The sequence below is a fragment of the Oryctolagus cuniculus genome, chromosome 11 (genome assembly GCF_051225735.1).
Source record: "Oryctolagus cuniculus isolate XC-2025 breed Fujian yellow rabbit chromosome 11, ASM5122573v1, whole genome shotgun sequence".
In the NCBI taxonomy this organism is placed as follows: Eukaryota; Metazoa; Chordata; class Mammalia; order Lagomorpha; family Leporidae; genus Oryctolagus; species Oryctolagus cuniculus.
This window is the reverse complement of record NC_142877.1, coordinates 60,826,069-60,831,839: the sequence shown is the minus strand read 5'-3', so window position 1 is coordinate 60,831,839 and position 5,771 is coordinate 60,826,069. Positions and strand designations below refer to the sequence as shown.

The 5,771-nt window shown below is 43.9% G+C and overlaps 1 long non-coding RNA gene across 1 annotated transcript; it reads left to right on the top strand.

Annotated features, from left to right (window-relative positions):
• Positions 1–426: 426 nt before the first annotated feature.
• LOC138844481 (uncharacterized) lies at positions 427–2,322 on the top strand. The gene is made up of 2 exons (XR_011380370.2): positions 427–716; positions 1,880–2,322. It is a non-coding gene; the product is annotated as an uncharacterized LOC138844481 (long non-coding RNA).
• Positions 2,323–5,771: the final 3,449 nt, after the last annotated feature.

Sequence of the window (5,771 nt, the reverse complement as noted above, 5' to 3'; positions counted from 1 at the left end):
AGTTCATCATTACACAAACTGTGCCAAAATTTCACAGTGCATCCCGTATCTGTCCATCTAAAGATAAAACAACTAAAAACTGAAGAGTAAAGAGAAGAGAACACCGGACAGAGCGTGGAGACCCTCCTATGTTCCGAGGCCCAGGTGAGGGCGGAGCAAAGGGGGCCGAAAGGAGCAAAGAGGTAGAAGGGAACTCAGAAGGATGTGCAGAACCCTGGTGAGCGGCCCAGTGAGGGGGTGCAGACAAGTGACAGCTGGACTGGGCAATAGGGAGACTGCTAGTAACGCTGCAGACAAGGATCCGACCGGAGTGGGCTGAGGGTGCAGAAGGTAAGAGGACAGGGACTGAGTATAGATAAGTTCTCTAAGAAGCCTCTGCAGGAGACAAAGCAGTGACGGGGGCCTGTGCCTTTAAGAGAAGCCTTTGGTAGCCGGCTTCCTGGCTTTCAAGTGGAAGATACTAGAATATGCTTTTCCACTGATGGAAGACCTTGAGCTCCAAGCAGAGAGGTGAAGATTTAATTTTAGAAACCCTGCGAGTTTTTAAGCAAGAAAATGGCATGATGAAGTCAGTGTTTTAAGAAGATTCGTCTGAAAAGAGCTGCCCATAAATTGTATAAAATTGGAAAAAGTATACATAGCAGTGGAAAGTGCTGGATGTCACCCAAAATGAGCCGACTAATGCAACAGAAAATGGCCTGAATGAGGCCCCTGAGGTAAGTCAGCCAGGAGTCTTTCCATGGCTAACGAATGGGCCCCAAAAGGAGCATTCGGAATTGATGTGTCTCCAAAAGGTAAAATTTAAACTTAAAGGTTGTCTCTGGGAGACCATCATAAAAATTCCAAACATTGTAAAATATCTGAGGGTAAAATATTGAAGGCATCAGTAAAATCTGCTAAATATTAAATGGATGAATGTGTTGGATCAGCACTTATTTTTACCGTAATTTATAGAGCTGTGTAAATGTATATGGCACTTCACAGAACATAAAGCACAAAAGACAGAATTCCTGTTCTGTGAAGTTTACAGTCTTTTTCAGACATAAACTTAAACATCGGATGATGACCTCTCAAAATTTTTTGTGCCAAAATGGTTGCAGAAGGCGTGAGTGCTGCCCACACAAGGGATTCATGTTCCACACTCCTGCCTAGTCTTCAACCTTAATAGAAAACCCTGTTAGACACGCTGGCTACTCACCAACTGTTTTTATCTGTGTTGCATGTACATTCTGAAATATTTGGGAATACTTACTTTGTAAGGTTTTTCTTAAAAAATGTATTCAAAAGGTGGAATGAGAGGGAGAGAGAGAAAAATATTTCCCATCTACCAGTTCACTTCTCCCAATACCCATAACAGCCAGGGCTGGGCCAGGCCAAAGGCAGGAGTCTGGAACTTAATCCGGATCTCCCATGTGGGTAGCATAGACCCACACCCTTGAGTCATCTTCTGCTGCTTCCCAGAGTGAACATGACTAAGAAGCTGGATGGTAAGTGGAGCACCTGGGACTCGAACCAGGCATTCCAAAAAAGGATGCAGGTCTCCCAGGTAACAGCTTAACCACTGGGTTACAACACCTACCTCCAGATGTGTCTATTTTCATGGCTCCCTCTATGATATTTCTTGGGTAGCAATTAGAATTTGTTAAAAGACTCAAATCAAATGCATGACAAGGAAGGAGGGCATATCAATCAAGCAGCCCACTGGTCTTGAGAGGAAGCCAGCAGCCGGCAAGGTGAAATGGTTCACCCAAGATCTCATTACCAGTTAGCAGAGCTGGGACTGGAGCATGAGGACCCTTACAGCCTTGCTCTCATGCCCTCATGTCTCTTTCAGAAGCCGCTCACCTCATAGAAGCTCCATGGGTTTGTTTTCCTACAGATTTTTGTGAAAATCCTGTGGCTTCTTTTGCCGTTTTTGCTGAAATGCACCAGCATTTGCTCCACTTCAACAAGAAGCACCAGTGAAGGAGAGCAGATTCCACATTCCGACAGCCCAGACTCCATGATTAACCAGAGTTACCAACGACACGGGCTCTTCTGCTTCGGGATTCCGTTTTTAAAGTCTTTTTTTTCCTTACAAATCAGGTGTCCACTCTCAAAGTCGTATCTAAATTACTCCAAAGGTAGCAAACACTTGCAGCTTGTGAGATTTGGGTGCCTGGAACAGCAGTCTACAGAAAACAGCATACAATATGTGGTAGATTAATTGACTGTGAAATTACAGTTTAAGCAACAAAGCGTTTTTAAAGTGTTAGGAATGTAAAGAAGCATGTAAACAAACTGATTTTCATTATTTGTTGAAGTAAAACAGTTTGCCTTTTCCCCTTGCTTTCTTCCTTCCTTTCTCTTTATCAATGTCGTACAAGCACTTGCTCTGGGATCATCTCATCTGTAAAGCGTTCCTAAAACACCACTCCCTGGAAAGGGAGATTTATTTGCAGAGATGCTGATTCTCAGCTAAAGTATCTGCAGCGGTTTCTGTGGATGTTCACCATGAATCAAGCATTATTCAAATCAAAGGCGCTGATGGTATTAAGGTGATTAGGAAAGGTGAATAGTCATTACCACCGGGTGGTAATAGCCTGGCATTTTGTAACTGCAAAGGACAATAGGGAAAATCAATCCAGCCCACTCTTTTTTAAAATGAGCCAAATGAGGACTAATAAGGGAGACTGGGGAATGAGAAGTGTTTTGTCCAGCACCCTGCAAACAGTTAGAGGCTAAGCTAAGGACAGAACATTTAAAAGTGTAAGAAGTTATAAAACTACACCCCTAAGCAAGTTCTCTTGTGTGACGTTCTCAAGTCATTGGATTCCACCATCTGGCAAACCACACCTCTCAGGTGCCTTAGTCTTACCCAAGAGCAACCAAGGACTCAATCCAACTACCAAGAAAAGTCATGATTAGACCCAGTCCCCCCCAGACCCAATGCCAGAGGAGAGGAGGCAGTTATTCAGAAAGGATGCCATTAGAATTGTTATTCACAGCATTTAGCCTACGATCACAACAGTATAGATAGCATCAATGCACTCAGTCAGATGCAAAGGAAAAAAACTAAACTCTCCAAATATGTTCATTTTTCCATTTTATTGGAATTCTATGCCATGCTCAATTTAGCTTTAGTGTTTCCAGACACCATATTAGTTTCCTCAATGGTAATCATTTGATGGGTACCAGTATAATGAGTGTCCATGGTGCATTTGATGAACAGTCTAGTTATTGATTTTATTTGACCTCTTGCCTCTTTTGTTTGATCCAGTAAAACATAGAGTATGTCAAAGTTTTCAGCAAGATGTGTGAAATCGTTTGCATTCCAAATAAGAGAATCTGTTCTGAGTTTAAGGCCAAACAGCAAAATATTTCCAAATAAAAACTTGGGGCCGGTGTCACAGCTCAATAGGTAATCCTCCGCCTGCAGCATGGGAACCCCGGGTTCTAGTCCCAGTTGGGGTGCCGGATTCTGTCCCAGTTGCTCCTCTTCCAGTCCAGCTCTCTGCTGTGGCCCAGGAGTGCAGTGGAGGATGGCCCAAGTCCTTGGGCCCTGCACCTGCATGGAGACCAGGAGAAGCACGTGGCTCCTGGCTTCAGATTAGCACGGTGCACTGGCCATTGGGGGGTGAACCAACAGAAAAAGGAAGACCTTTCTCTCTGTCTCTCTCTCTCACTGTCCACTCTGCCTGTCAAAAAAAATTAAAAAAAAAAAAACTTGGGGCTTTTAACTATTTCCAACTCCTTGGAGACTAAATACAGAGGATGGAGTCAGACTCCAATGGATCATGGAGTTATCAATCTGTGATTCCCAGCACTGATAGATGGATGCTAATTGAAAGAGATAGAAGCTCATGAAGCTTGGGGGAAAATATTGTGAGTAATCAGGAAGAGAAGAGAAGGGAGGAGAGTGTCTTTCCCACCCGCCTGCCTTTTTCATGCCATGGACGATGTGAATGGCTGACCCCACCCATCCATTCTCTATAAACAATCCCTAATTTCTGGGTATGACATCTTCATTCCAAAGGCACTCTGTCTCCCTCCCAGCTACTAACAAGTTTCCTGTGACTGTCATCATCCCAAGGACACCCTCAGCGAGGGAGGTCTACTCACACCAGGGGAAGTTCCAGCATGAAGAAGAGGCAGAAAGAAAAAAACATCTCCCTGTGGGGTATTTTCCTCCGTTGGGCACTCAGTTAACAAATTTCAAAGATTTGCTTTCTTCAGAGCAAGTGCTCCTCCTAAAGAGTCTAAATAAATGAGGACAGGACCCCTGCCTCGGCAGAAATGGAGTTTCAGGTCTCAAAATGAACTCTCCAAATCTGGAGGGTAAGAACAATTACAAAGTCCAAGCTCAGAACTTCCAAACCAAATCAAATAATGGTAGCGGCGGTTTATTCATTTACTCAGCAAATGTTTGTTGAATGTCTACTCTGAGTCAGACACTGTTCTGGGCGCTGGAGATACAGCAGTGAACAAAAAGTCTAGGAAAATGAGTAAATATGTAATATTTTAGAGGGGTGATAAATACTGTGGAAAAAAATAAAGTAAGACAGGAAAGAGGGAATTGGGAAATTGGAGCAGGTTACAATTTTAAGTAAGGTGTCCAAGGAAAGTTTTCCCACAATGTGACATTTGAATAAAGCCTGCAGCTGACGGAAGAGTAAATCAGGCAACTCTGTGTGACAGCAGGAAGGACAGAGCAAGTTCAAAAGCTGTAAGACAGGAGCGTGTCCATCACACTGGAGGAATCGCAGGGAGACCAGTGTGGCTGGAACAACAGATGACAAGGGGTGAATAATAGGTGGTAAGGATGAAGAGAGAATATGTAGAACTCAGTAGCTCCCAGAAAAGACTTCCACTGAGTGAACTGGAGTAGCTATTGGAGAGTCTTCAGCAGAGGAATGACATGCTCTGACCGACACTGTGTAAAATTATTCTGCAGGTTGTGTAGAAAATAGATTGAATGGAGAGCCAAGGTAAGGTGAGTGGAGTTACAAGCAGGGGGACCAGTTACAGACCTATAGGTGATGGCAGCTCAGACCAGGGCAGTAGCAGTGGTGATGGTGAAAATGAAAGGTCGTGGATATATTTACAAATAGAACCAATAACACTGGCAGGTAAACTGTCTGTAGGGTATGAGAGAAAGGAGTTGAGGTCTTCAAGCTATTCAAGCTGAACGGCTGTAAAGATGATCTGAAATGCATAGACTAAAAGAAAAGCAAGTTTGGAATAGAGGATCAGTTTGCAGGGCCAGTGCTATGGTGCAACCATCTGTGACACCTGAATCCCATATGAGCACCAGTTCCAGTCCTGGCTGCCCAGCTCCTGATACAGCTTCCTGCTAATGTACATGAGAGAGCAGTACAAGATGACCCAAGTGCTTGAGACCTTGCCACCTGCATGGGAGACCCAAATGGAGTTCCAGGCTCCTGGCTTCAGCTTGACACCCATCCCTAACAATTGCAGCCATTTGAGGAGTGAACCAGCAGATGGTTCACTTTGTATAACCCTGACTTTCAAATAAGTAAATAAATCTTTTAAAAAGAAGAAGTTCACTTTAGAACATGTTAAATTTGTGTTGCTTTGCACACATCCCAATGAAGGGACTGGGTGGAAGGATCTGAATCTGCCATGCTGGGACTGGGGAAGAGATCCGGGCTAGAGCTATGTCAGTCATTTACCAGAAATTTCTCTGGTTGATCTAATTTCCATGGCATCCCTTCAGGTTCAGAACTTGACTACTCCTTCCTGACCTCTGACTTAATGGGGCTCTGTTCCTG